The 25,682-nt window shown below is 43.0% G+C and overlaps 2 protein-coding genes across 3 annotated transcripts in view; both read right to left on the reverse strand.

Moving 5' to 3' along the window:
• Positions 1 to 22,807, reverse strand: part of RHOBTB1 (Rho related BTB domain containing 1) — a 54,658-nt gene extending 31,851 nt beyond the window's left edge. The window contains exons 1-2 of one of the 2 annotated variants that reach the window (XM_050340698.1): positions 22,576 to 22,807; positions 18,393 to 18,491 (exon numbers count right to left, since the gene is read on the reverse strand). The gene's annotated coding sequence lies outside the window, so the exon portion shown is untranslated. Of the gene's footprint in view, positions 1 to 4,943; positions 5,068 to 18,392; positions 18,492 to 22,575 lie in introns of those variants that run through there. The other variant, XM_050340703.1, reaches the window with a different exon arrangement.
• The window catches only part of TMEM26 (transmembrane protein 26), a 386,732-nt gene that overhangs the window by 248,841 nt on the left and 112,209 nt on the right, over positions 1 to 25,682 (reverse strand). The window lies entirely within an intron of this gene.

The raw sequence follows: 25,682 nt of genomic DNA on the forward strand, positions 1-25,682 counted from the left end.
AGTGGTAGCTGATAGGATTTTTTTTTCCACTGCATGAGCTGATAAATGAGATAACCCTGGATGTTGCTGCTCACAAAAGGAGAATGAAGGTTAATATCTTTCATAAGGGCAGAACCTGGTTCTACCCTTTTTCATCTGTTATGGAATAGCTTGGGGCCAGTACCAACAAAGAAATAAATCCCACAGAATGCTGCTAAATTTGATACAGCTGGAGAAGGTGAGTACTGAGCTTGCCATCAAGAGAGACTCCACTTGACTTATCTGAACCAGCTTCTTTTGTATCGATTTTTGGTCAACAAGCACCAGATTTATTCCTGGCTACTACCTCTTACTTTGTATTACATGCTGGAAGAGTAAGATTCTCAGAAGCCTTCATTCAGCTGCCATGGTCCCCACTCTATCCCTCACCTTTTAAAGCAAGGAAAAAACTGACCATGGCCTTATACAAATGTGAAAGGAGCAGCCCCTGTGATAAAGATGTAAAGTTGAAGGACAGAACAGATGCCTCTAGGTTTACCTGAAAACTTCTCAGTCAAATCATCACCACAACCTTTGTAGAAACTGTAGAGACAGGGAATTCCTGGTTTGTAGTATCAGGAGCCTGTCACTCTGCTCTTTGTCTGCATGTCTGAGTCCAGATTTGTTGTCTCTAATGGTTAGTTATTAGGATCTTCATCAAGCCTGACCTACCTCTATACACAGAACAACTTTTGATCATTAGGAATAAGCACTTCCTTAGATGAACAAAAATCAGAGATAATGGCAAAACACAAATTCTTCCCCCATCACAGTGTATAAAACAGACTCTCCTGAAGCTCAATAGCCAAGCATGAAAACATTCAACTTTAGGTACAACAACAGATTCTCTTGAGCCTCCTTAAAAAACACGCAGTCCACAAGGACCTGTTTTTGTGTTACACACACCCAGACTATCAGACCAAATAGAGATGCAAATACAGAGTTCAGCATTAGACTTGAACTATGTCAAATTTTTTACAAGTTCTGAACACCTGAAGGGCAGAAATCAAGAAGCTGATTACACTGAGAAGCTCACACATTATTTTGACTTGTGACATACCTTGGGATATCCTTTGTGATGAGATCATCTCCCTAGAAATTAATCCATATAGCAGGTGAAAGACATTTAAGGACCTTGTGTGTGAGAATCTGGGATGAGTGTTTTCTATGTGGTGGGAGGGCCTGCAGCACTGTCAGTCTTCCTTTCACCAATTTTTCAGAGTCTACCTCAAGAACAAGCCACAACACGAGACAGTCCCTTGTGCCTCCTTTTGCTTCTTCTTTCACTGGGCAGAGATGTGGAAAATACTGGACCCAGCCCTGGACAGAGGAAAATATCCCACAGCTGGTACATGACTGATTTAAGGCTCACACTTTGGCTTTGCAGATGCATTTTGTGAGGATTCCAGATACACCAAGCTACAACTGACTACTCTTTCCATTTAACAGTGATAATAATCCCAGTAGACACAAGGGACTAAGGAGTGACCAAGATCTGGCCTTGCTATAGGTCATAATCTCTCATATCATCACAAACTGAATTTAACTGTGCCTGACATTAGAGAATCATGTAGCTGAAGAACAGACAATACCCACTGATGGTGATAACCATCACCAAACAGCTGGCACTCAATAAAGTAGCCACCCATAAAATGCCATTGTGTACAGTCCTTAGATTAGTCCACCTTCTGCAAGAAAAGATTATACTGCAGGAGCAGAACGAGGGTGCACTGCTAAGAGCATTTTAATTCAGCTCAAGAATACATTTTTGAAACAAATGCTCCATGCTTTGGTTCACATCAGGTGCAGCCACAGAGTGCACAAACTGAATTCCTTTCAGGTGAATCTGAAGTGAAAGGTGTGCCACCCACCACTAATGAGTAAGTGTTCAGTCCACAGGACCAGATTAAAGGCCATCTGAAGTAACACCTTTTGTCCCTGAACTGTGTGCAGTATGGACACTGGGTCCACAGCAACAATTTTTTTATCCCCAGGTCCCCTGCAACTGCATCACATGATCCACTAATGTAGATAAAACATCAGATGCTCTGGCTCCTGTTTTAGTATTTGGATCAACATAACTGGGACCAGGCTGTGATTGAATCCTTAGTGATTGCAATACCCAGGAGTATTTGGGATAATATAAAAAATTGCGCTCAAAGGAAGACGGATCACTGGAAAAGCCTGATTCAACCCTACTATGTTTCATGGTAATAAACTTCATGAAATCTCTGATTTTACTCTTTTGCAATTAAGACACTTGTACAGTATTAAACTACTGGCACTGTAGAATAGGTTGTTGGTGATTTCACCCATTTATAAAGACAGGTGTTGACATTCTATGCTGACTGGTAACAACATTATTCTGAGCAGCGTTCCCAACAGTCCAGAAAGAAAAACAACAACAACCACCCAATAAGGCATTCTCCCAACTTTTGTGCATTTCTGTGAAGAAAATATTTAGCAAGTTTTGCTAGAGCTACAAACAAAGAAAAATATTCCAGAGACACTGGTGACCTTCTAACACAGAGAGCTGTTGAATTCACTTTCTGTACTTGTTTTCTTTACAAAATAGAGAATCAGGCTCTTATTTCTTGAACTTTATATGACATTTCTCATGCATTTTCCTCTTCGTTCATCAGTCATGTTAGAAAAATGTTATATGTGATTTTATTCATTCCCAGAAGTTATTACCACAAGGAAATTACCCAAGGAGAGTGAGACCTCACAATGACAGCAGGTAAAATCCTCCAAAGACTTAAACACTGACTAGAATAGTAAATACTTCAGGATGTCAGACTTCAGATAAATGCTACTTTCAGATCATGGGTCAAGTCCTGCATTTATGTCTCAAATGCAAATCCAGCAACATTACCTGAATAGTGCAAGAGGCACGAAGATGTGGGGTTTACTTGTATTGTCTAATGCCACACTTGCAAAAACATACTTCAAAAAGAAGAAAGAAATTGCTATCTTGTGTCTCATGTCAGACAGAAAGGAAAGGAAAACAGAAAGTAGAAAGGTGTTGGATGGGAACCAAAGGGAACGCGTACTTTTATTTCATGAACCTATCCCTGGTACCAAAGGGATATGACCACATGCACTGCAGGTTGCACCAGTTCTAGCTTAGGCACTATCCAGACCTTCAGCACAAGCTTTTGAGCTCTTTTATGGAAACCCAGTCAATGATCCAAGGATACATTCACACCAGTCTGACTAGTCTTGCTCCAAACTATTCCACATGTCTGCTGTGTGCAGCAAGGACAGCTCAGCCTTTCCTTTCCCTCCCTCCCAAGCACATACTTTGCCCTACAATGTTTGTGTACTCTTCTGGCAGGATAGATGAGAGCAGGGGAGGAGAACATCAAACACCTGTCGCTCCTTTGCTTCTCCTCCTTCAAGGCTTCTCTGTACTTTCATCTCCTTCGGCACAGGGCAACATCTGGATGTAGGACTCAAGCATTCTTTCAGCAAATAAAATGTATTAGCAAAGAATCAAACATCGGGATTTACTGGTCAAGTGATCAGCTCTTCCTCTCAGCCTAATGCTCTACAGTATTTGTGAGGCTTGGAGTTTTAAAAGGGCAGGAGTTTTAGCTCCGTAGAGCTAAAATTGATGTTTGTTTCTCCTTGGATAAAAATACTTCTGTGTATCTGAGCCTGTCCCAGATCTTATGCTCCTTAAGTATTATGTCACTTAAATAAAAAACCCTAGTACAAATACTGAACTCACAATTTTTTTTTCTTCTGTTAACAACGGATAGATACACTGTATATCTGAGACACAAAATCCTATGTACAAATCAAACATGCATAGAAGAGAAAAGCATTGCCTAATGGGAAAGGAAATCAGAAAAATACTGAAAAGAGATTAAGCCACTCTGTTTCCATGTAGTGTGATTACCAGTGCTGAAATACAGCCTGTACTGAGATATGTGCCATTCAGTCGCTACTTACACTGAGCAGTCACATGACAAGTTTTCAGTGTAGTCCTAAGAATGGTGGGGTTCTCCCCACATGCATTATTCTTACCTAGAAAGACCAGTAGCTAAAAAACTCCCCTTAAGCACACTAAGCAAGCTTATTTCCACCTCAGCTTCTATTACAGCTCAAGCTGAACATTTGGCTTCGAGTCAGCTGTGTGTCCTGAAATAGTACACAAACTGAGGATGAACAAAGTCATTGAGACTATTCTGGCATCACTTCCTTGCTCTTGCTGTGACCATATGCAGAGCCTCAAGGGCTTTCTTTTATTATTATCATTTTTTAAACAAGTATATTGCTTCCTTCAGAAGCCTGAGTAGTGCCTTGACCAATAGAAGGCAACTTGGAGCTCTCTGACTAGTCTGCCTCAATATGTCTAGTGACCGATTTCTCTTTGCTCTAGATGCTGGATGCCACTAAAGGTTGACTAAATAAATTAAAAGTCTACTACTGTTTGGCTCTACCCCTTTCTACGGCCCCCAAATAGGTCCCGACACAGACACCTGATAATCTGTGCTGCAAGGCCCCCCAGTAGCCTCCTGCTGTTGTCACAGCAGCTCACAACAGACTTCACAGACACGGCAGGGGGAAAAAAGAGGGGGGGAAAAGAGAGAGGAAAAGAAATCCTTTGGGGTTTTAGTAAATGATACTCAGAAGTACCAAGCGCCAGGAGGTTTCTGCTTCCCGTACACATCGTACCCCTCTATTTTTGCCTTACACCTCGTGGCCTCGCTGCAAGAGGAAGCCAGACAGATCCGCTTCATCAAGGACTCAGCCCTCCCTGTCCTCGGGGGAGGGGAGGATGCCAACTCCTCCTCCTCCCGTCTCTCCCGACAAGGTGGGAGCGCACCTGCGGGCAAACGGGACGCGCAGGGCGCCGGCACCCGGCCCCGACACTCGCGGGTCGGAGCACGATCGCGCCCGGGCGACGCGGGACCTACCCGGGAGGGCGGGACGCCCGGCAGCCGGGGTGCGGGCGGCGGGGCTGCACCGGGGTCGGGACGGGGCGGCAGCCGCCGCCGCTGCCCGTGCCCGCTGCTCCTCACGGCGGCGGGGCAGCGCCCGGAGCCGGCGCGGCTCGGCAGGGAGGCGGCATCGCCGCGGGCACCGCTCCGCCCGCCCGGCCCCGCGGCGAGCGCGGGGTCCCCGCCCGGCCCGGCCGGCTCGTCCCGCCCCGCGGCGCTGGCTCGGGGCCGGCGGAGCCGTGACGTCCCGGCCCCGCGGGCTATTTATAGCGCGGCGATTGGATTTCATTCATGAAACCGCGGCCGCGCGTAAAGGGGCGGCGGATGGAGCCGCCCGCGCCCGCACAGCGCCCGCAGGAGCGCGGAGCGGCCCCCTGCCCCACCGCCCAGCGGGGCAGCCCCGGGGCACATCCCGATCCCGCCCCACCGCCCCAGTGAGGCAGCCCCGGGGCACATCCAGATCCTGCCCCGCCGCCCAGCGGGGCAGCCCCGGGGCACATCCCGCCCCACCGCCCCAGCGGAGCAGCCCCGGGGCTCATCCAGATCCTGCCCTACTGCCCAGCGGGGCAAGCTCCGGGGCCATCCCAATCCTCCATCCCGACACCAGCAGGCGGGGTCTTTCTCCCACGGCCGCACAGGAAAAGCTCGAGCACAAAACCAGCCCAAACCAAACCCATACTACCCCCCACGCCCATTCTCTGTACATAGACACTGTAAACACCGTGTATACATACACAATGCAAAGGTTCCGAAGGCCTCCCTAGATAATGCCCTAAATTGGGTGTGCGATTTCTTAGTGCAGGTGCTGCTGTTATGTTTTGAAATCACTTCTCTCTATTTTTACTAATGTTTGAACCCTTCATGTAAAACAAACACATAACAATTAAACCACAATCCCCCCTTCCCTTATATATTGACAATCTAGACTTGGTGTTTTCAAACCAGTGAAAACAGCTCAAGGCCTTGAGTGTTACTGCGGAAAGTACTCACAATCCAGGCCAGGCTCCCTGACCACACTCCCTGCAGCAGTCTCTGGCTCTTCCCTTTACCACTTGACATCAAGAAAAATGTCACTGATCAGTAAGGGGCATGGGTACAACTGCTGCAGCTCAGCGAACTTTTTGACATAGCTGTGACTATTAAGAAAATAGTCACTATTCAAAAAATATTCTCTTAACAGCAACCAGGACTCACAAATCACATAGTCTCGTAGCATTAACACAGTATTTTGCTGGCAAACATCATAAAGTTCTTTTAAAAATACCACTTATAATAATAGTTAACAGTACCATTAACAGGTTAACAGCATCCAACTGCATTTGGTTATAGTCAATTACTTACATTTTTCAAATACCCAGAAGCCAAACTTACATTAACCAGGTCAGACTGCAACAATTTTCAGTTGAGTATATCTATGTCAGGACAAATTACAGTTTGCAACTTCATATCACTGACAGCTATTAGGGGCAAGAGAACAACGTGCATCATGGTAAATATTAAGTGTTAGTCTCCTAGCTTTGTACAGAGTTTGGATGGACAAGACAAATGCATCAGAAACGAAAACAACTCTCACTCAGACTACCTGCTTGCAATCAAAAAAAAATCCACTTGACAATGCAGACAACAAAAAGTAAAGGAATGACAACAGATTTAAAATGCACAGTAGAATCACCTTCCATTACTTAAGTTTCAGGATCTATGGGAACTCTTTTTTCTCCACAAATGAGGGCTAAAAATTTCCATGCTATGCAAGAACAACAGCCCCAGGTGTTCACTTGTTTCTCCAACACACAATTTTTAGGAAAACAAAAAGGCTCAGGTTCATCCCGCTGAATTCAGGAGGCTGAACAAAGCAGGGTGATACAAAAGGTATTCCTTTTATAGTAGGGCAATTTTTAATTCCTTATTGGTACCTTTGTTCTACAGTCTAAATGATCCATTTCTGAAGACAAATCACACAGCTAGAACCCATGTCTCTATTAAAAACACCCAGACAATCACTGCTGCAAACACTGAGTGTTAATGTCAGAACAGGTAAGTGAACATCATGTGAGAGAAAACCAATACAAAGCAACCAGACTTGCCATGGTACTGACTGAAGAAGTATTGGACTGCAATAAAAAATAAAACCAACAAAAACCCCCAAACCTTTAGATCTGCTTGCAAGTTCTTTACAGAGCTTTACTACAAAAATAAAGGAAGAGAGCAGAAAAAAGGTGTTATTTTTAGTGCACAACAGTAAATTTAGCAGAATACAGCAATGACAAAGATTAGTCAGGTGGTTGAAATGTGAAAAAAGAGAAAGAGAGCTTTGCTTTTGATGGGGATAAAGAAAAGGTCTCAAGTTTTCATCTTTTTCTGTTTCATCAAAGGGTACCCAGAGCCTGAAGGCTTCTGCAGCTGTGGAAATAGCTCCATGATATGATGTTGTTTCCATTTTAATGACCATCTACAGCAACTCTTACCACTCAGTGCCTTCCCACCACAAACGTAAAACTTCTTATATAATTCAGGTGTCAGCTTTTCTGGCAAAGTATAAAATAAAACTCCAGGACAGCTAGAAGCTCTCTCCTCTCTGACACAGTTGTATTTACATCTTTCCAAACTTCTCTAACAAACAGTTGAGTTTTGACCATAAACGTGAGTGACACCTTGAGAAGTGGTTAGAATGAATCTCTAACAGGGGCTGCAGAGTAACTGACAGTTTCTAGATGGTGGTACAAGAAAGCACAGTAATAAACCACAAGTATTCCACTGACTTTGCATAAGCATTAAAAATAGATGAATGGTAAAGTTTTACTCAATTAGATGTTTAAGTATCCCAGGTAGCCAGCTTGGATTTTTCATTTTAATTTGTTTGTTTTCAGGGGGGAATAACAGCTAGAGGGGAAGGGGAAGGGAATAAGTTGTGTCTTTGCAGGCAATCCTAGAGGACATGGCATTGGACCATTTAACTAGAGTCCCTGTTTGCCAAGTCGATACAGCTTTCCAAAACATGTTTATGGGCTGCCAAGCGTGCTCCATCACTGCAGCTCCGCTACGCGCTTTTAACACTATCACACAGCTGAGAGAAGGACTGGATTAAAAAAGAATAAAATAATAATTAAAAAATGCGTTCACACCCACGGAGAATTCTACTTACTTAGAACTATTTTGGTTTTGCTAAATTACAGAATGCGTTTGGAAGTAAACGTAAAATGTACATTCCCATATGCTCCAACATATTATTTGTTACTCTGGGGCTAAATTAACCTTTTGTTTTTGAGACTATAATTCTCACATGATTAAAACACATCAGGAGAGAGCATCAGTTGTGCATAAACTGTAACTGAATTTACAAATAACCTTTCTACTCCAGGATCTGGAGAGTTAGTTTAACCTCAGAGGCTGCTCCGACACGCAGTGTTAGTAGAACTCCTCAGGGAGCTTTCTACCAGCTCAGAAACGCTGGAGCTCAACGCCCTCAGGCCCTTCCATCCTCTGCACTCCCGAGACAGTAGGGAAAGGCTCAGGAGTAGACAGGTTGAAAAAATACCAGTCAAGGATAACAGGAGGTGCAGGAAGAAGGGACTACAAGCACTTACTTCAGCTACATTGACAAAACTCTTCTGGAAGGGGAGGAAGTGGACCAGCCCATGCTCCTTACCACCCCATCATAATCTCAGTCTGCTCTATCTGCAGAAGGATAGTCTAAGCATGGTAACTCTGGGATTTAGTTTTTATATTTCTGTTTAGCAGCCTTCTGAGAAAGTCTACATTCCAGACCCATGGGCCACGTGGAAGGAAGGGGTTCTTCCCTGGACTAGAGATCTAGGTATGGTCTGCTTAAAAAAACAAACAACAAAACCCAAACAAACAAACTGGAGACATGGCTCCCTGCTCCCTCTGAGGACCCACTCAAGCTTTTAATTCAGGATAACTGATATTATTTCTCCTCTGTTTTAAGTACTAACACCCAAGCACAAATGCAGTTTCCCAAGGCAAGTTACACCAACAAGAGTCAGCAGAGACAGTTACAGGACAGAGCTTGAGTGTGCACTGAAAGGTCTGGCATTGCAGAGGATGCCAGATGGGACAGTCCAAAACCAAAACTCAACAGTACAGGGCAAACTAGAGTTCCTCTCTCTCCCTCATCCTTGAATGCAAGAGCCTTTCGTATTAGAAGACTTTAGGAGCATGTTTAGATGAAAAGATTGTTGGTGGAAATAATTTAAATGCACAAGAAATTAAATAAAACAAAGTAAGTTAAATTGTCCTGTATGGGCTCCACACTGCATATGGCAGTCTCACAGGGACAGGAGGTGATCTCTAAAGCCTGTGAAATCTGCTTTCAACAATACAAAAAGAACATGAGTGAATGATGAACAACCAAAATAAGGAGACATGTGGTATTTCAGTTACGGACTTCACCATCCACCAATTGTCTGTGATATACGTAGTCTCAGCCAACTGGCAGCATGTGAATTAAAATATCAGAATTACCAGTTAATGTCATTGAAGTCTACTTTTTCCCCACAATTAGACTTAGAGGCTTTAATGATGCGGGTAGATCAAAATAATTTCGAACTACTTCTGTAATGGATTAGGATATATTTCATTAGATTTTACCCATAAAAATTCATAAAGAGAATAAATGCCTTGAAAAAACCTATGTAAATACATATTCTGTACACACTGAAATAAAATTCAATCCGTTTCCTGTCAATACATTTTTTTTCATTAATAGGTTTGCATTCAGGGCTACAATGTACCCATGCCAAATCCTTATGCATTCACAATTAGCTTTCTTTTCAAAACTATTGTACATTGTACCCAGTCCTTTTTACTCTTTGGTATAATATAGACAGAATTTAGAGTTTGACGTAAGGTGGTTCTACTTAGTGATGTCAACATGTACTCTCAGCCAGCTATGCAAATTGATTAGGCCAGTTGCATCCCTTTTCCTGTGATCCCACACAATTGTCTTAATTCTCAGAGATGACGACATGTAACATATACAATGATACCTTCACTGTGTGCATTGGACACTGACAGAGATCACTAGGCATTTGTTTGTTAGCGGTTTGGTTTTTTTTTCAGTTATTCATTGAGTGCTAAATATAGTGCAAGACCATCATCGCTTAAGAAGCCCGCAGTGCACCAGGTTTTATTAGAGCATTCTGCCTTATGAATTATATTTCCATATTCTTTTTCACTAGAAGGGGGATATAGAAGGTTTAATATAGGCATACATTTTAAACAGCTGAGTAAACAGGAAAGGGACTACCTAGAGAAGGGAAATGCCAATACTTATAACTTGGAATAAAAATTAGATATCTACTATTTTTCAGAGGGTTGTATTTCAGCAACACTTTAGTTTTCAGTCTATTCATGTGTAGGATATGGGCTTTTGCATTTCCTCGCTTCCATACTTAAGATATTAATTACAAGACCCTGCTTCTCTCCACCTCACCCTACAACAGAGTCACAATTTAGGTGGGAAGGGTCCTCTGGAGGTCATCTAGTCAAATCTCCTCCTCAACGCACAGCTAACTTCAAAGCTTGATCAGGTCATGGATGGTCATTCCACAGTCTGCAACCCACCTGTTCCATTGCTTAGTCCCACACTAAGAAAATGGGCTTTTTTACAACCACTGAGAAAATGTTTTTCTTTACACCTGCCTTGCTGCTACTTGTGACTGCTGCCTCTCATCTTTTTGCTGTGCAACTGTGAGAAGATCTAGTTTCCCCTATAAACCCCTGTCAGGTACCTGAGATAGTAATTAGAAGCCCTTTTAGCCTTCTCTTCTCCAGGCCAGATAAGCAGCTCCCTTAGTGTCTGTGCACATCTCGTGTTTCAGTCCCCAACCATATTAGTGGCCTTTCCTTGCAGTCTCCTCAGTTGGTCAATCTCTCTTCAGTAAGTGAAGCCTGAAGCTCAGCACAGTTCTTCAGGAGCTGCCTCCCAAGTGCCGAGTAGAGGGAAATAATCCCTGCCATCAACCTCCTGGCTACACTCATCCTAACACAGCCCAGGATAGGGCTGACCTGTGTTGCTGGAAGGGCGCTCAGCTGAGCCAGGTATGTTCACTTGTGCTGTCAGAGCCTCTCATGAAGCCTTACAAAACTCTGATATTGTCTTTGCTGCTGCACTTGTTTTCCTATAGGCTGCATAATCTGGTCTTAAAAGGGAATGGATTCACTTGAACAGTCCCAGTTTGCAAAGTTAGATGTACCAGAATACAATTAAGCAAAACAAAATTTTGGCTTAATAAGAACAGCAAGAGAAACAGCTGAGCAGTTATGTAAGAGTCTCCCAAGGGAAGAAGTGGCAGAGTGATGGCTCGCTGCATTCACAACCCAGAGAGGACAAGGCTGTATTAAGAATTTGTTCTATGGCAGAGTTTTGTATTACACGTGTAATCTTCTCTAATGGTAATAATTTTGCAACAGCTTGTGTTTGCTATATTCCATGCTTCTAGATCCTCAGAACTACATGTTTAAGAAAGATTCAATCAGCTTATAAAAACAGTTCCAACCAAGAGCTAAAGAGGACAAACTGACTAGTAGGATTTCTTCTTGACTCTGTGACATTTTGCTGTTTGGCAAAGGAATGAATCTGGAAGTAATAGTGCTGGCACCTGCATAACTGTTCAGAGTTTCTTAAAGTGTTTCTGCCATCTAATCAGATGTTAATGGAATGGAAAGAACTTCTTTGTGGAATGAAATGGGAGTCATAGCAAACAGTCAGCTGGGGAAAATTTTCTGTCTGTCTGTCTGACCTTCTGGCTAGCTGTCAGTGTCCATCTCTCCTCTGTGTAGATGAGTCAAAATTCACTTGTCTCTAAGTACTGAGTTTCAAAGAGACTTGGAACTCTTTATAATACAACTAAAGGAGGTTTTCAGTGGCAAATGCAGTCTTTGCTTCTCACTCTTGATCCGAGCTATTGAGCTTCAAAACCCATATATAAATGGATCAGCCCTTATTCTTCAAGCATTAAAAATGCTCTGCCTGCCTTTTGAGGCTTGCATAAATCACCCATTAAAAGCCTAGTAGCTTTATACGCAGAAGGACACAAAATGTAGACCAAATTTTAGAAGCCGTAATGTCGGTCAAAGATTGCATAAATTTGACAGGAACAACACACAAACAGAGATCTCTGCAACAATATGCCATCCCTGCTGAGTTGCTTATAATGGTGCAATAAAGAGATCACGAGGACAGGCCTAGAAGACAGATCTCTGGTTGCAGGAACTAGAAGATACAGGGTGGAGTGGTAAAGGGAAGAGAAGCAAAGTGGATTTTCTCACCCTTTTCACAGTTGCCAAAGCCAAGTGTTATTGGTCTCTGAATCACTGCTTATATACAAGAACAGCAGCCAACAGCCATATCCTGATCTTTATAGGGTGTCAAACCAACAGAGCAGGATTAAATAGGAGAATCAAGGGCAGCTTAATCTCATCATCATTAATCTTAGAAAAATAACCTTATTAACTACAACTTGCTCTTCTGCACCTCTGTCCCATAGCAAGGTAGACATGAAAGTAAAAGACCCCAATTACGGTTTAAGAGCCTGATATAAATCCTACTGAAACTGTTGGGGAAAAGCATTCAGTGACTCCTCTGGGCTTCAATTCAGGTGGTAATTCAAGAAGAAAAAATCCATAGACTTAGTTGCAACATGCCTGTCTTAAAAAGATGAAGATGTATAACTTAAAGTAGCTGAAGCGAAACCAAAATGAACAAAGCACCTGTAACTTAAATATTTTTTTCACTAGGTTGTTCAAAGAATGTACTGATTTGGATTACAATCCTCCTCAAGTTTACAGTACAATTCTTCCTTAAGTTTGAACAGTATGATCCTAGACAGTACCAACATCGTGGTTTTACTCATTCAAGATCAAAATTCAAAGTCTGAAACTCCTGTTACATTCTGCATATTTTATACCTTGGAACCATTCATTTGTGAAAGAGAAAGCTTTTCCAAGAAAGTAAGACCTTGTGCCTCTTACAACCAATTACACCAGTTTAATTACATGATTTAGTTACACCAGCAAAGATTGCCTTGCAAAGATTGGACTTTTGCAATACAACAAATTCAGTGGGTTAGACTGGATTGTATCAACACAAAGTTTTTCCTGTCCAAACATAGTTCATATATTTTAGTGGTTTACTTCAATGTGTCTAAGCAAATCTAGTTACCACTTCTTTTGTTTCCTCAGTGAGTTAAGGCCTTAAATCGTAAGCAGAAAGAATATAACCAGGGTTGGTTCTGATGGATAGCCATCTCCCCCTGAAACACTTGCTGTAAATTCTAGCAAAACGGTGTAGCTGAAGGATAACGCTAATTGTAGAAACTGCAGAGGAATACACACAAGTGATTCCAAGTCTAAGAAGGAGGGAATGAAGACAATTTTCATGTTTCAACCCAAGCCGTTTGATGAGACTTTCCTTAATTATGTTTATTAGGAATAGTTACCAAGAAGGATTCTGTTCTTTTTAATGCTACCATTCAAAAGCCATGGACCATGTAATCATGTACTTCTTGCACATATTTGCAGTTTTTACAGAGGGTGTAGAACATACTACTCCAGGAGCTGCCAGAGTATCATTGCTACATGCAGAATAGGCAAAAATCAGAGGGCTTAAAGGAGTATGTTTGCGTAATTTGCAAAGTATGAAGAAAAAACCATCACTTTCCAATTATGCATACATTGATAACTTCAGCATTTAAGTATGTCAGGAGCAGAATTTATCGCTGTAAAATTAAAACCAAACTAGAACCACTAGCAGTGGTTTTGAAAACCAGGCATCAGAGAGCTTTAACAAAATCAAAAATATTCCAGTGCCTTGAAATTTCTCATTGTTTGGAAGTCATATTGCCAAAGCATCATGAATTCTACTAACAGGGTTTTTTTTTCTCTTTTAATAAAGTAGCAAGGCACGTAGAGCTTTATTTTTAAAGAATCCTTTTATAGTCTTTTCCAAGTCAGGCAAGAGTCCTTTTCCTTGGTAATGGCAGAAGGGAAGAACTACAAAGGTATTAATCTTATTTAACATAATATAATAATATAATGGCCAGTCTTCACGAGCGAAGATCCGGGGAAGGTCTTTACACCTTCCAGCCTGCGCATTGGATTTTTTAGGTGAGACACAGTGTGCGCGGAACTGAGCCCACCCTTTAATCCTAAGGTTCATCTGCCGGGGCCAAGCGAGCTTGGGCGGTGGCAGCGAGGTCCTCAGGACGTAGATGGATTACCTTATAGGGCTAACGAGCTCCATTTACTCCCATACATACTGGCAAAATTGCTAGAGCAGGGTTCATTTTGTAGCATTGTAAAATCCTCAAGAGAACTGAATCCCTCCCACATCACATCACCAAAATATTTTTGCAGGGAAAAAGTATGAAGTATTTACAAAAGCAATTGCCAGTAAAATTTCATCAAACTGTATCTGTGACAGAAGGTAAACATTTCTCCACCATTCCAAATTTTTTACATTAGCTGAAATTCAGATCTACAGTTAAAATATTACTGCACCATTACTGTAAGAGAAATGTTGAGAGTTCCTTAATTATAGTGCTGCCATTGGGAAGCACTGTTGCAAACACACGAGGAAAGGAGGATTAAAAGAACAAATTCACCCCTGGAGAAATTCAAAGGAGAAAGTTGCATTGCCTCAAGAAAAGCCTGACCTACAGGTATTTTCCTTAGAATACTGGGAACTGTTTTTTGAAACTTTCTTCTGTATTTAGTGACCAATAATCTACATTACTGTCATAAGCACACATAACAGTCAAACACATGTCTCTGAAATAGAAGAGCCAAACTTAAGTGTTGACAATGGCCATAAATCAAGAACTGAAACATTGACAGCCACAGGAACCATAACATTCGCCTCAAGTGTAAACAGTGCCTGTTACTCAGGGCAATTAATGGAACACCTGCCCATGCTGAGCACATGTAGGAGCCCATGTAGAAGAAACAACCAACAAAGTGGTGAAAACAAGCAAGTAGCTAAAGCTCAGGTACTGTCACCAGACTATGTTTTTATTGCTGCAAATCCTCATCTTGAGAGTTTTAGGTCCTTGCTTCCAAAAGTGTGAGAGACAGGTAATTCCAGTTGTCAAGAGAATGATTTGGAGTACCAGCAGTGCTTTTATATCACAAGTTGGGGACCTTGATGCTTAAGCTCCCTGAATTAATTTCTATCTTCATTTCACACCTAATAATAACAAATTGTTCTTGATTCTGCATTGGTGGTGTGTAAATCATTCATTCTCCCTTATGTAAAGCATAGGAGATCCCATGATGAAGTTAAAAACACAGATTTCAACAGTCTGATAAACAGTGCTAGAGAACATAAATTTAATCACAAAGATCAAAAGCAACAAACAGCAACACTGCACTTCCCCTCACACCCCAACCACACACACAAGGCAGTTCCTCAAATTTCTAATCTGTAGCCACAAGCAATCATAACCGTGCAAAGAACTAGCTCAAGTAGTTTTAAAATTCAGAATTTCCTCTGCTGCATTTGATTTTGCTGAAGGTTACCATTACACATACACACCTCTACTGGGTTTGCACAGTCCAGGATTTTGTTTTTACCAATCTGAATTGTCAGCTAAATTAAATTACCAGATTGCACTGTAGAGGCTATCACACATGTAGCTATTTTATTCCACTGAGCATGAAGAAAGTAATCTCAGAAAGCAGTACCTTCTTTACCCAGAGAGCTAAATTTACTACTACTCGTCTCCTAATGCCTCAAGTGACACAAAAGCCCATAAGCAAATAAGCTGTGACCAGGATATTAAGGAGCAAATAACACCTCTACAAAGACATGCCTTCCACAGGTGTAGCATTCTCTGCCTCAAGCACACAACAATACACAAGTTAGCTTTTGTTCAGATCTGCAGATACGTTCTCTGAGAAGTAAATCACAGAAGCAACAGGAACTGGTGTGGACACAGCAAGTTTCTGAGAACATTATTCTGTAATTTACCTACATGACCTATGCATGTTATTTAGAAATTCATTTAGAGACAGAAAATCAGGTTGGGAAGTCAGACTTGAAACTGGAAGCAGAGGTAAAGAGAGATATTTGGGTTCTAAGGTGTGCCATTTCCCTTATTAAGTACTTTTTGATGCTGAGATCAGTTTTAGTGCATATTAAATAATTCATAGCATCACTGTCCTGGTTTCAGCTGGCATAGAGTTAATTTTCTTTCTAGTTGTTGGTATAGTGCTGTGTTTTGGATTTATTGAGAATGCTGATGACACTCTGATGTTGTACGTGTTGCTTAGTAATGCTCACTCCAAACTGAGGACTTTTCAGTGTCCCATGCTCCACCAGCAAGCAGGTGCACAAGAAGCTGAGGGGGAGCATGGCCAGGACAGGGGGCCCAAACTGGCCAAAGGGATGTTCCATACCATAAAGCATTATGCCCAGTATATAAACTAGGGGGATTTGGCCAGGAGCTGCCAATTGCTGCTCAGGGACGGGCTAGGCCTTGGTCAGCAACTGTACTGTGCATCATTTGTCTTTCTGAAGTATTATTTCTCTCTCTTTTTGTTGTCTCCTTTCCCATTGCAATGATTATTATATTTTATTTGAAGAATTAAACAGTCCTTATCTCACCCATGGGTTTTACCTTTTTCTGACTCTCCTACCCACCCCACTGGGGTGCATAAGCAAGCAGCTTATGCTTGGTACTTAGTTCCTGGCTGGGGTTAAACCACGACAATCACAACTTGCATATATGTAATATTACAGACTGGCTTTCAGGAACTGCATTACCTATAAAATGACTTCTATTTTTATTCACAAAGTATATGTTTGTCTTTGATGATGTGCTGAAAGGGGCTCATTAAATTACTAATGTAACTATTAAAGCTATTAAATTACCAATTTTGAGGGATCAATTCAAAGCACATTGAGATAAGCATAAATCCAAAGTAAACCAAGTGTCTCTTCACTTCAATGACCCTCCTATGAGGCTCTGAATGCTAAAATATCTTTCTCCTGACAGGATTAACCCCTTCATTGTATGACCCTCCCTGACCAAAACAGTTAAAGTAGTTATTCCTATTGCTCACAAAACATTCTGCCTGGTAGTACATAATGATGGGGGGAGGGGGGATGCTTGGTTTGTGTTTACTTTTAGAGCCCAGGGGAGACATTGCTCCCTAAGCTTCCTACAAGATGCTTATTTTTATTCACATTGTCACTATGTTTTCCCATGAACAAATATTTATACTTCAGAGGAAATGTTTCCGTAACATGTATCAGACAGGATAAGCAATGTGTTCACTTCCCTTCCCTTTATTATGAGAAAGCAATTTTGCTTACATGAGGAAGTAAATAAATAGATTCCCTAGAGATGCCTGGGAAGGGGTAATTCTTGCAGGGAACCCGTGTTGAAAATACTGGCAGCATGTCACTGTGTTAGCTGACCTGCAGAGGTTTCATTTGCAATTGCAAGAAATGAATACATTAGAGACTTATTGTTTCCTTTTTTGTTCAGAAAAACAGACCATTCCTGTACAATCCTGTCTTAATTAAAACATTTTCCCTTCTGACAAATTTTAGTAGCATGTTATGTTCCTATCTGCGTTATTATAATGTGCATTCAATACATATGGCAAGATATAAATCCATCTTTTGTTAATGCTTCTGAATATATGATAGATTGAGAAGGCCAGTGGGTGAAAATGACCTAATTTCATTGACTACTCTAAATTCTGAGCAGAGGGCTTTACTATATGATCTGCTGAGGTTCCTTACAACCTGAATTTTCCTGTGATCCTAAATTAAGGCCACATATTTGGTTTTACTAACTTACATGCTTACTGTAGGAACTGTGAAGATCTGGCTGTGGTACTTGACAAAAGCAATATAAATATGCACCTGCAACTCAGGCTGGCAACAGCCCCCCTTTTCCCTAGGCTGCAGAGAGCAGGAACTCAGAAACCTGCTTGGATGCATGAAACAGTACCTGCATATTTGTGGTGCAAGCTCTTTTTTCATCCCAGGATCTCACTCATTTCCTGCATCTGCAGTTAGTCTGTGTAAGTATTCGCTCTTGAAAATTAGGCTTAGCAGCTTCCGTTTCTTGATGCTTTGAAAAAAGCCTGACACTGGGTCAAAAGCTCCTCTGTGCAGAAGCCACCCATTGCTAACCCGGCAACAACACCCATCCTTTATACATTTGTTTATATCTACTGGAATATCAGAACAAAGCTGACTAATCCTGTAAATGAAAGGACTAATTCCAGGACTTTTCCATTTAAGACTTCCAGTACAAAGTTCACCAAGACACAGATGCTATACCTTTAAAATAAATACGTGACAAAAAGCTGCTGGACAGAACAGCAGTGGTGACAGGCAACACTAAGAGAAACAAGTTAGGTTTTCTTTTATTTCTCCCTGTCAATACTTACCTCAAAGGAGAAAATAATGTCCATATCCATTTTTAGCAGCTTGATCAAAAGCAGAATTCCTTTACAGATACTTCATGTCTTTCTCTTACTGTGGCACTCCTGAAGAGGAAAGGAGAGGGGAAAAAAAAAAGAGAATAAACCTTATTTTCAACCTAAAATTACAACACATACAGTAGCAAAGACATCTTTTATGGTCCATTTTATACTATTAAACAGGCCCGCTTGGTACACAAAACAGTTTTTAAAGTTTCAAACATGTAGACTGAAAATCTTCATTAAAGTACTGTTTGCTCCAATGCATTGAAGAAATCATGGGCAGCTGGATGAGCTCTTGAGCATAACTGCAGATTGACACAGCTCTGTCAAATTAAGCTTGTTCTTTAATAATTTTCCTCTGGATTTGGATTTTAAAAATCACCCTAGGTGTCATAAGCGAGCACTGCTGTATCACAGTTGACCATCTCCTCTCTGTTAGGTAACAGACTCTGAGAAGGGTTTCTTTGTCCACCTTCAAGAAGGCATCAAGACTAAAATATGAGCTGGCAGCCTGATGACACGTGAACTGGGACTTCTGTGTTGCTTCCCCTTTGGTCCCAAATGAAATTTATTATAAAAGTGCTTAGCTGGGTTTGGTAAATGTCTGTGTTATTGTGGCTTGGTTCCCATCCAGGAGCAAAAGTGGGAGCAACACTGATTTCACCTCAGATGGTGCCATAAAAGCAATGCTCAGTGACACAAGTAGGTTTCAGAGGTTCATGCTCTGGCTTGAGTAGCATACGTGAAATGCAGATTCTTCAGCTGAACAGACTAGTGGCCCATTTAGCTTCTCCAGGCATTTCTCCCTTCTTATCAGCAACTTTTCAGACTTGAATTTAGGACTGAAGTTAGCTTCTCACAGAAATTCCCACCTTCTGTAGATACCCAGCACAAGACAACAATTAGGGCAAACGCAGCAAATGAAGTAACACTTCTTTCCACCTTTGTGGAATAAGCAAGCCAAAGGGATTGACACAAGAGATAGAGAAATGATCTTTATATCTCTTTAGAAGTCTTCACTTCCCTTTGATACTTAATAATAAGCATTTTGGCAAAGACCATATCTGTCTTCCTGAACTGCCATGTTTCATGCAGCTACAACTACTGAGAATTTTATTAATGGTAGATTAGAAGTTACTTGCAGCCTCTTTCAAAACAGGCTTCTAGAAAAAAAAAAAAAAAGGATCTGTTTTACCTGTTCTTAAACCGAGAACTCTCTCTGTTTTTATTTCACTGAAATCTCATACACTTCTAACAACCTTTCTCTGGTTTGCCCTCATTAAAATCCAGAAATGTGGCCTCCAAAGATACATCAAGATCCTTCTCGCTCTCAAACAGACATGCACCAGTTCATTCATAATTCTTTTTCAGCAATCATTAATTATTTACATTATTGTCCTATTAAAGGACACACTGAGACTCTCCTGCTTGCTGAGACCTTTTTTAAATTGTTATGCTGTAAAGTCAGACCAGTTGTTTGAAGAATGTAAGTGGATAGAAATGTAGCTAAACCTGATTTTCATCATTACTAAAGCATAAGCCTAAAAGTTCCACTTCACAGAAAAATGTTTCTGGCCTCCATCCCCCCACCCTCAGTCTTTGAGTTTCTGGTCATGAAGATAGTTGGGACCACAAAAGAAAGGCTCAATTCTTAATTAGCATTGTGCTGACTGATTACAACTTCAAATTATAAACATCTTTCATACCAAGCAGATCTTCTATCTCTGTGATTATGATCTGCACTCAGAAGAATAGAGATGCTAAACCTTACATGGACCTTCCTCATCTGAGTCTCTCTCACAGCTGAGAAGAGAGCTGGCTTTATACAACTCTCACACTGAGTGCCTGCATGAAAGAGCACCAGTTCCTTCCGTGGCAGTGCAATTCCTTCTTTCTTCCATCTGCTCCACACCCAGGCAGTCACCACCTGAACTCACACTCACCCACAACAGCAAGCACACCGTGGTACTGTCTGCAGGACATGCAGCAAGGTCAGGGTAAGCTGAGGGACACTAAAGCCAGCTGGAACACAGAGCAATTCAGGGAGGGATGTACTTATATGGTCTAATTCTCCCAAGGGTGGAATTTCCTTTAAATAGGCAGGAAGGTGAGGAGCAGGTGGTTGTTGCTGCAGGTTGGCAGGTGAAACGTTTCCAGGGTAAACCAGGCCCAGAAGGAATGCAGACAAGGCCAGGTGGAACACTAGGCCGCCTGGATGACTTGCTGGGGCCAACAATCATGTGTGATTGGGTCTAGGAGCCTCTTCTATTATGGACAAGACACTCCTCTACCACAGCGATACTACAGAAAACTCAGCCCAATTTTCTCCTCAAATCCACCTCAGCTTCATCTTTGGGTTGTTCAGAAGCCTAAGCTGATCCAGTCTTTGTCTCACCCCTGGGTTTTTTTTAAAGATTATTACAAAACTAAAAACATTGCAGAATTTTATCCTCTAAAACTACTCTAGTTTCCTTTTAACAGCCCATCGTCTCTATGTATTGCTTTCAGTTTCTGTAACACCACACATTCACAGTACATCTGCCCCAAATCTCTTCCAACAAACTTTGAAGGATTCCGTAGAAGAAAAATGCTTTTAAGCCTCACTTCAAACTTCTGCCTTTAAGAGTTCAAATACTGGAAGAAGTTCAAGTAAAAGAAAGAGCAGCACCTTAATTCACTGTTGTAATCTTTACTATGACACACCTCACTTGCTGTACATTACATGGTTGAACAGACAGTAGAAATTTTACCTCCCATTGATACCTAAACAAACATTTCCTCTCGAGACATTTTCAAACCATTAATGTTCTAGAATCCATAGTAAATGCAAGTGTATTGCCCTTTCTACTTCAGTTTAGGCAAGTGTGCTTTTTCTAGGGTCTCCCTTAGAGAAAAAGGAATTTTTTCCTGCATGGATTGCACAGACAAAAGAAATTGAGACATGTGATATAAATATTTCTATTTAACTAAGTACAAATGACAACATTTGGTGAGAAGTTGACAATCAGGTTCTAAAAGAGGATGGGACACTATGATTGCCACTAACTCAGCCTTAGGAGCACCCATAACGACTTAGTTTAACAGCTGCTAAAAAGTGCACGTACTAAAGCTCTAATTTCCTATGCTCCTCAAGTAGGGAAAAGTATTGCCCTTTTCTCATTCCTTTTTTTTTGGAGAGCTGCAAAAGAGTTGGGCTGGATACAGCCCAGTGCTTCTCCACAGAGGTTCTCAGCAACTGTAAAGAAGAGAAGAGGCTCTCAAACTTCATTCTCCTGCAAGTCTTTTGGGGAGGTACATCTTTCTTCATAATCAGCTCTTCTTGTATCCAGTTCTCTACACGCATTTGCACTCTGTACCAATTACAAATTTCATTCTTGTAATGCAGAGAACCATTAATAATTTAAGATTAGAAAGGAACCTAAGGGCAGGAATATTCCATTTCTGCTCACGAGATAGATGTTATTCTGCTAGTACGTCAACTCAGGTTATCTTTGGGCAGGCTACGTTAATTCAGCAAATTGCTTTTCAAACAGTGCTTTCAGAAAGCGCCTGGAGATTCTACAGGAAAAGAAAGTTTCATTTCTATGGAGAACGTGCCAAACCAACATCTAGAAAGCGAAATACAAACAGATTTTAGATTTGTCCACCTAGTTTTCACATAGAGGGGGTAGCCACGGTAAATTTTCTGCATGAACTTGCAGAAGTCCTGCCAGGTGCGCCGATAAACACCACAGCGCACTGTTGGAACGCGCCTAACGGTCTCCAGTGGCTCGGCAGCGATGCAGCAGCATCGCCTGACACCCGGGCGAGCCGTCAGCAGTTCTGGCCTTACCGCTGAAGGGCACGGGACACCAGGGAGAGCCGCGCGGGTACCGCGACCCCGCTCGGGCAGGAGCCGGGGGCTCCGCTCAGGATTGGCCTGGAACGGGGAGCGCCCCCGGCCCGCTGGGCTCCTCAGCCACCCACCCCTCCTTCCTTCCCGCAGCGCAACTCCCACCGCGCCCGGCTCCGCCGGGTCACCGCGTCCCGCGGGGAGAGCCTCGGGAACCTCAGACAGCGGGCAGCGCTGGGCAGCGCTGGGCAGCACCCGCTCCCTCCCTCCCTCCTTTCCTCCCTTCTTCCCGCGACCGGGGCCGCAGCGTCTCACCTGAGCACGGAGCGGGACCCGCTGGGAGCAGGACAGAGACGACCCGGCGCGGTGCGGCGCCTGATGTGGTGCCCGGCGCTGTGTGTGGTGTGTGCGGTGCTCGGTGGCCAATGCTCGGTGCCGTGTGTGGTGCGGTGCCAGGTGCCTGGTGCGGTGCCCGGTGCCCAATGCCTGGAGCTGTGTGTGCAGTGCCCGGTGCCCAATGCCTGGAGCTGTGTGTGCAGTGCCCGGTGCCCAATGCCCGGTGCTGTGGGAGGTGTGTGCGGTGCCCGGTGCCGTGTGCGGTGCCCAATGCCCGGTGCCGGGTGCGGCGGGTCCCGCCCTGCCCTGCCCGGCCCGGCGCGAGCGGAGCGGGCGCGCGCGCCCCAGCCAATCAGCCCCGTCACGTGAGCGCGCCCCGGCACGCGGTGCCGCGGCCGTTACAGCAGCGCCCGCGCGCGCGCGGCGGGAAGCGCGCGGGAGGATGGGTTGGGGGATGGGGTGCGCGCGCCGCTCCGCTCTGAGGGGGCCCGGGGGTCGCCGCGTCCCCTCACGGGGGCTCTGGGGCAGCCGGCGGCGCCGCGCCCGCCCTTCCTGCCCTCGGGAGACATCGCTTCCAGGAATTGAGGGGCTGCCGAGGCAGGAAATCCTGCGGGGCCCCGTAACGGGAGCGGCGCTCCCATCAGCGCGAAGCACGGGGGGGCGGGGGGTGCCCTCCGCCCCCTCCTCAGATTGTATCCTTGCTCCGTGTGAGCATTCGCACGATGAAATGTTGAACCCGGCAGTGTACCTCTCTGTGCAAACACAGATACTCCTGTGTTTGACATTGCTGTCGAACGAGAACATCACACCACGCTGCTCGCCTCAGTTTTCCCACGCAGGACTTTGATGCTGAATTGTAGCTAAAAAGCAGCGTTAAGCCTGTTTTCCATCCAGGATGCTTTCCATTTACACTGTCCTCGGGGTGTCTGACCTCTATATGAATAATGAACTAACAGAAGTTTTTAATGGGAGCAATAGGAGGAAGCCATAATTAATCCAGCACCGTAGGGTGTTTAAAAGGGTTGTAGAGCACATTGCTGAAATGCTTTGGTAAATTTGAGGAATGGCCTGGTAGTCTGGTGTTGGAGGAATTTTCTGCTTACTCAGTGTCTTGGACTCAATTTTCCGCCCTAGGTCTCTCTGCTCTGTTCAGGAGGATTTTGGAGGACTGTGGGTGCTCAGCCTTCACGTCACTCAGCAGTGACGTTTAGTGATGGTTATGGAGAGTTTCTGACAACACAGTCCTTCTAGGCTAAAGAAGAAGTGATAAAGGGCCTAGAGACAGCAGGAGCTGGCAGTACTGCAGGTAGAGGCAGGCTGGGCTTGCAGCCAAAATGCTCTGCTATCGGACTGGCAGAGATCAGGCATTCTGCTCAGAACTAATGAACCTCGCCCCAGATCAGGAAAACCAGAAGAGAAGCAGGGTTCATTGAATCTGAACCTTCTTTTGATTTCTATTTCATGTGCTTCCCTGGGGAGTCATGAAGGCTTGAAATTTACCTGCTATATCCTGTATCAATATTGCAATATATGAGCATGCTGTGTCAATACCTGCTGTATCAGCATGCTGAACAGTGCAGCAGGGGGAATTTGCCTGTGTGCAGCTCCGGGCTGCCGTGGATGGGCTGCCTTCAGCACATAAATCAGCTTTAGAGTACTGTTAAACACCAGCATACCCTGTGCTTTTTACATTTGTAAATGAAATGTGGGAGGATGATCACAGGATTGCAGGAACTGGGCCTTTAAAATAAATGACACTTGGGATTGCGAGCCCCTCATTGAGAGGTCAGAAACTCTTAAATTGGCTAAATTTTAAGATTCTGAATAAATACTGAAAGAGAATGACCTTTGCTGCATATGTGGTACCAAGGGCAAAGAAAGATTGCTGGGCCACATTTAATCCCTAGAAATGGAAGGATTATTTTGTTTGGGAAGAGTTTATAGAGTTCTGGTACCTTCTATTTAGAGCCCCAATGAGGAAGCCTCCACAGTGCTTCCACAGCGCTTCCACAGCATTTGCGTGCAGAATTGTATAGTTGTGCAATTTCACTTAGTCCAAACAAACTGACTAAATTCCTGTAATTTTTGCTGGAAACACACTATCATTTGCAAGGTGATTCGAGCAGACAGCTGAGCTCACAGGGTTATCATCTACATCTGTTCAGAGGACGGCCTCTAACCTTGTATTGGCTAACATTTTTAGCTCTGCCAGCTAAACCCACATGAGATAAAAGTCCACCCACGCAACAGGTTATGTAGTTTGCTTTAAATCAGCTCTGTTTTTTGAACACTGAATGACTTGCTTCTATTTCATGCATTTCCTTTAGCACTTCAATATGAATTTAGTTTGTTTGAAAGGTTCTTGACTGACACTTTTGGAAATTGAACTCCCATGTTTAATCCCAGAGTGGTCCAGCACAAGGAAGCTTCTCAGTGCTACCAGGCAGGAAGCTTTGCTGGGTGAGGGTAGTCCCATTCACTTACTTTCTCATGCCAGCAAAGGCAGGATTTCCTGTTTCTTCACTGACCTGTAGTTACTGGGTGTAGGATATTATTACATTAGAACTATGCCTTGGATACTGAGACTGCACGTTTAATTGAAAAACAAACAAACAAACAAAACCACAACAAAAAGGCAAGTATTTAGTAAGCCATCTGTTCTTTAAAGTGTAATTATTCCATTTCAGCTTTAGATTAGTTAGGCAGTACTGTGGAAAGCTAATGTCTTCACAGCACTCTTACTCTATTTTTGCCAACTTTATTGTCCTTATTGATTTTTGCAAATTCATTTATGCTTTTAAGATTCAGCTTATTTTTATGGAAAATTGCAGGTGTTGAAGCTATAAAGAGAGATGGAGAGTGTGATGTTATCCTTCAAAGTGCACATGGAATACATGAGGAGAAGCTATGAAAGTTCTAGGCTTCCAGGTATGGATGCCAAAACCTTTTATTATATTTGCTGTTAAGAATAACTGTTGGCAGACAGTTGTGTAACTTCTATGACAGTATCTCTTGAACCCAGGCATAAGACAGACTGATACCAGTCATGATCTCAAGACTATGATTGCATTGTTCCCCATTCACAG

Source organism: Myiozetetes cayanensis, unplaced genomic scaffold, assembly GCF_022539395.1.
Source record: "Myiozetetes cayanensis isolate MyiCay16 unplaced genomic scaffold, myiCay2020 scf10, whole genome shotgun sequence".
In the NCBI taxonomy this organism is placed as follows: domain Eukaryota; kingdom Metazoa; phylum Chordata; class Aves; order Passeriformes; family Tyrannidae; genus Myiozetetes; species Myiozetetes cayanensis.